The sequence below is a fragment of the Lithobates pipiens genome, unplaced genomic scaffold (genome assembly GCF_037356315.1).
Source record: "Lithobates pipiens isolate NorthernLeopardFrog02 unplaced genomic scaffold, aLitPip1_a1.2 Scaffold_30, whole genome shotgun sequence".
NCBI lineage: Eukaryota > Metazoa > Chordata > Amphibia > Anura > Ranidae > Lithobates > Lithobates pipiens.
The window spans coordinates 19,526,803-19,532,802 of record NW_027507791.1 but is presented as its reverse complement, the minus strand read 5'-3'; the positions used below and the strand labels follow the sequence as shown (position 1 = coordinate 19,532,802).

Genomic DNA, 6,000 nt, shown 5'->3' with positions numbered 1-6,000 from the left:
GTTTCTCAGATCCAGTAGAGGTATGAGGGCCACGTGAAATGGCTTGGTGGGCTGAATTCGACCCGAAGGCCTTGTGTTTGACACATGTGATATAGATTATGGTGAGAAGGTTTTAAAGGAATCCAAAAATCCCTCCAACCAAATCCATGCATAGCCCAGTAAAGCCTTCTTAGGACAGAAGATATTCTCATTCATCACATATCCCAAAAATATTCCTCATTTCAGGACAATCCTTCCATTATTTCCCATTGGCCAAATGCACATCCAGGACTGCTGGTGGAAATATATCCCAATATTGTAAAGCCCTTTATTCCAAACTCCATTTCTGGCTTTTTGGCCATCACCAGTGCAGTGTATGGAAGCCACCGCTTCTACGGTGTAGGGCTTTGGACCCAACAGGAGATTTTAACCATACAGGCCTTGGCCACTGTCCTGAAAAGAGGAATAATCCTCTTATTTTTTTTTTTGAGATATGTAATATAATGGGTGTGTGGAGAGAGTATTTTTCCTGTACTGTCCTGCTATACTCTGCCTGAGCATCTTATGTGTCCAGGCATCTGGAAAAATGTATTGTAATGTCCATACATGTAAAAATTGATTAACCCCAGATTTCATCATTTTAAAGTATAGTTTGTGTATTATTTTTTTTTTTTTTTTTTTTTTTTTTTTTTTTTTAGGAGAGGTCAGCGGTGGCAGGTTTTTATGTAATAGATTAATTTAAAGGGGTCGTAAAGTCCAGAAGTTTTTTTTTATCTTTATGTATTAAGATAAAGCATTCTGTGTGCAGAAGCCCCCCTAAAACTTACCTGAGCTCCATCTCTGTCCAGCCATGTGCATGAGTGTCTCTGCCTCCTGATTTGGCTGAGACACAGCAGCTGTACCATTGGCTCCTGCTGCTGTCAAAGTCGGCTAGCCAATCGGGAGAGAGAGGGGGCCGAGACAGGGCTCCAAGTCTGAATGGACACTGGGAGCTGTGACTCAGCTTGGGTGCCACCCATTGCAAGCTACTTGCTGTGGGGGCACTGATTAGCAGGCAGGGGACTCGAAGGATCCAACCTGCTCAGTGCAAAACCATTAATGGGCAAGTTTAACATTTTTGTTATTTTTATAGGGGAAAAAAACAAGACTTTACAATCACTTCAGGGGCTCCTTTACACTTGCATCAAAATGTGGCATTGGACAGGCTTTTTTAAAGCACTCTGAATGCCAATCCAAGTTTCTGTCACTAAATAAAATGGTTACCTTACAGTCCTGCACATACTTTAGTGTTTGCTTTGCTTCAAAAATGTTACCCCATGTTGCTTTCTTGGTGCTTCAAAGCACCCAAAGCCTCCATTGAAGTCTGACAACGCTCACTTACCATACCTAAAGCTTTTGAAAGGATTTTATTTGGCTTTAGCTTCACTTTGTTTTGGAGGTATGAGATATCCCAGAATGCACTGGGAAACCAAGAAGCGAACCGGAAATACGTCATCGGCAGTCACTCCTCATGTTTATATATTTTGGGAGTGTCTGGTGCAGACGTCACATCTGGTGTGCAGGGTGGAGCAGCAGGAAGGTGAGTGGGGTCCAGACTGGAGAGGCGCAACTAGCAAGACAGCACATGAGGTTTGCAACATGGGAACGCTATAGCAAAATGTGAACGGGACTGGAGAGTGAGGACTGAGCAGCAGAGGATCTGTGGAAATGGGGGGGACCAGAGCAGGAGAAACTAGCAGATGTCACACATGGTGTGAAGCATGGGAGCAATGAGGTGAGGGGAACCAGAGTGAGAGGAGGATCAGAAAACCAAGAGAATCAGCAGGGCTGGGGGTTACTACTAAATGGGGGATCGGCAGAGCTGGGGGTTAATACTAAGCGGGGGATCGGCAGAGCTGGGGGTTAATACTAAGCGGGGGATCGGCAGAGCTGGGGGTTAATACTAAGCGGGGGGGATCGGCAGAGCTGGGGGTTAATACTAAGCGGGGGATCGGCAGAGCTGGGGGTTAATACTAAGCGGGGGATCGGCAGAGCTGGGGGTTAATACTAAGCGGAGGGATCGGCAGAGCTGGGGGTTAATACTAAGCGGAGGGATCGGCAGAGCTGGGGGTTAATACTAAGCGGGGGGATCGGCAGAGCTGGGGGTTAATACTAAGCGGGGGGATCGGCAGAGCTGGGGGTTAATACTAAGCGGGGGGATCGGCAGAGCTGGGGGTTAATACTAAGCGGGGGGATCGGCAGAGCTGGGGGTTAATACTAAGCGGGGGGGATCGGCAGAGCTGGGGGTTAATACTAAGGGGGGGGATCGGCAGAGCTGGGGGTTAATACTAAGCGGGGGGATCGGCAGAGCTGGGGGTTAATACTAAGCGGGGGGATCGGCAGAGCTGGGGGTTAATACTAAGCGGGGGATCGGCAGAGCTGGGGGTTAATACTAAGCGGGGGGATCGGCAGAGCTGGGGATTACTACTGAGCGGGGGATCTGCAGAGCTGGGGGGGTTAATACTGAGCCGGGGATCTACTGAATGAGGGTACCAATGAGCCGGGGTACTATTAGGCTTCTTTAAAACAAATAGGAAATCAACACACACAGGGCATTTGCCAAGCTTCATTAAAGCATCACCAAAACATCACTGACGGATTAAAACTTGTTGAAGGAGAGGCACTGGTAGGCAGTGTGCGGCAGGGTTGTCAGTCTTAATCGGCAGGTAGCACTGTCCTAAGATAAGTTGACTACCAACACTGACATCAAGGATTTGGGAGGACAGATCTCCCCTGGGGCCCATTATTCCACTGATGCCAATAATTTTGAGGGGCTAATCTCCCAGGGTGGCCACTATTCCACTGACACCAATGGTTTGAAGGACTATCCTGGGGATCATTATCCCACTGACACCCATTATTTGAAAGTCTATTCTCACCTGGGGGGCACAATCCCTGCTACCAATGATTTGGGGACTATCCAACTATCCTATTGACACCATGATTTGAGGTGCTACTCTTCTTTTATTTATTTTTTATTGGGTACCGGAGGTGCCACTAACAGTGATTTGAGGGATGTTCTACCACAGGTAGTCAATCTCATTGACACCAAAAATTTAGGGGGCTATTCTTCCACTAAGGGCAACTATCCTATTGACATCAATGGTTGGGGAGTTATAACAACCCCACTAACATCAATTCTTTTGGGAGCTGTTCTGCCACTAAGGACAATTACCCAACTGACACTGATTATTTTGGAGGAATTCTCCCAATGTTTTGGGTTCTGCTCTCCTCAGCCACTATCGCACGGACGCCAATGATTTTGAGGGTCTGTTATCCCCTAGAGCCACGATCCCACTGACTTCAATAATTTTAGGGCTATTCTCCGCTGGGGGCCATGATACCACTAATGATTTGGAGGCTATTCTACCACAGGTAGTCACAATCCTACTAACACCAATGATGAGGGAAGCTATTCTATCCCGAGGGCCACTATCCTACTGACATTAATTATTTTAATGACCCTATTTCCCTGGCTTTCACGATCCAACTGACACCAATGATTTGGGGAGCTATTCTTCCCTGGAGACTTATACCAATGAATGCATGGGTGACTTGGATAGCGCTACCTATGCGAACGGCATCTCCTCAGGGCGCTTTTGCCACCGGTGTACATCTGCGGTATAGCACAGTCCTTTGCCCCATGAGGTCCCGACACACTTACAAACACATACACATATTTGGCCAATTTTTAGACAGGATCTAATTAACCTACCAGCATGTCTTTGGGAGACGGAGTACCCGGAGGAAACCCACGCAGGCAATGCAGAACATCCAAACTCCAGGCAGATTGTGTCGTGGTTGGGATTTGAACCAGCGACCCTATTGCTGCTAGGTGAAAGTGCTACCCACTGCCCTGGCTCCCCCACCCCCGCCATGGGCTCAGTAGCAAGCCTCTTGCCATGGGGGCATTCAAGGAGGCTCGCTCCTGAGACGTGGCTCTGTGTCCATTTATGCACAGCGTATGGCCCGTGCTTTCTCCTCATTGGCTCACTGGCTGTGATTGACAGTCAGCCAATAGCTCCTGCTGCTCTGTGATGGGAGATAGACCGAGGTGAGCTGATGCTCTCATACACATTACTGAATTGGGCTCAGGTAAATATTGGGGGGGGGGGGGAGTTTAAGGAGAGCTGCACACAGATTTTTATGATTTATATGACGCAGCTGATCACAGAACAGATGGAAAGGGCTAATTGTGGAGGCTCTTTACCACGTGATAGCTATGTCCAATCACAGCTGATCACAATGTGAACAAAACTCCTGATTCACTCCCTGGCTCGACTACTGCAACTCTCTCCTCACTGGCTTACCTTTTTTAAATGGGCTATCCCCACTTCAGTCCATTATTAATGCTGCTGCCAGACTCCTTCACCTTACAAGCTGCTCAGCGTCTGCTACCCCTCTCTGACAATCCCTCCATTGGCTGCCATTTACCCAACAAATTAAATTCAAGATACTAACAAGTTACAAAGCCAGCCACATCTCAAAATACCAACCTAATGGTCCTTTTCGTTCCTCCGAAGACCTCCTGCTCTCTAGCTCCCTCATCACCTCCTCCCATATTCACCTCCAGGACTTCTCCCGAGCCTCTCCCATCCTCTAGAATACCCTACCCCAACCTGTCTATCTCCAAATATCTACTTTTAGGGCTCTTTCAGTTTTTCAGGTGGACCTGTACCTCTCTATGTACCTCCTATGTAGCGACGGATGTCAGCGGTGACATGTCCACTGACATCCGATCCTCTAAATCCAGACGGATGGAAACTCGATCTTCCACCCATCTGGCAGATCGGATGAAAATGGACAGACGGATCTGTTTTCACCCGATTTCCCTTAGAGGAGAGCGGGGCTCTGACAGGTCTGTCTCGGCACAGTGAGCAGAGATAGACCTGTCATCTGCCAGCTCAGCAGAACCCTTATGCCGTGTACACACAACCGGACTTTTCAATGGATTAGGTCCGTCGGTTTTCCCAATGGACTTTCGTCAGAGTTCCGGCAGACTTTCCGAATGAACGGACTTGGACACACACAATCGCACCAAAGTCTGATGGATTCGAATGTGATGACGTACGACCAGACTAGAATAAGGAAATTCATAGCCAATAGCTGCCCTAGTGTCGTTTTTTGTCCGTTGGACTAGCATACACACAAACGTATTTCTCAATAGGAACTGGGTCCGGTAGAGTTATGGCCGAAAAATTTGAAACATGTTCTATTTCTAAAGTCCATAAGATTTTTGGACAGCAAAGGTCCGATGGAGCCCACACACGATCGAATTGTCCGATGGATTCGTTCCGTCGGACCTTTGCTGTCAAAGTCCGGTCGTGTGTATGTGGCATTAGGCGATCCTTGAAAAATGTAATCTTGGTAGAAGCTCACCCTGCCTCCACCTAACTACTGCTATTTTATTTTTTTCATCAGCTCATCCCCCATAGTTTTTAGTACCCTTTTGTGTCACTTGACCCTCTCCAGTGGTGTCACTAGGGTTGGTGTCACCCGGTGCGAAAAAAAAATGGTGTCTCCCCCCCCCCCCACCAACTATAGACCCTCCTCCCGCAGTATAGATCCCCCTCCATCAATATAAACCTCCCCCCTCCATGCAGACACCCCAGCGCAGACACCCCAGCGCAGACACCCCAGCAGAACAGACACCACCCCCCCCTTACATACCTCAGAACAGCAGACAATCTCTCTCTCTCTCTCTCTCTCTCTCTCTCTCTCTCTCTCTCTCTCTCTCTCTCTCTCTCTCTCTCTCTCTCTCCCCTCTGTAGATGTGGGACAGTGCGGCGTTAGCGGCGGCGCTACCCACAGGTATCACCCGGGTGCGGCCCGCACTCTCCTAGCAATGCCACTGACCCTCCCTCCTAGATTGTAAGCTCTAATGAGCAGGGCCCTCTGATCCCTCCTGTATCGAATTGTATTGTAACTACTGTCTTGCCCCTATGCTGTAAAGTGTTGCGTAAACTGTTGGCGCTATATAAA

The 6,000-nt window shown here is 48.3% G+C and overlaps 1 protein-coding gene across 1 annotated transcript in view; it reads left to right on the top strand.

The window, feature by feature from the left end:
- The window catches only part of PTPN21 (protein tyrosine phosphatase non-receptor type 21), a 105,920-nt gene that overhangs the window by 27,995 nt on the left and 71,925 nt on the right, over positions 1-6,000 (top strand). The gene's annotated exons all lie outside the window — the stretch shown is intronic.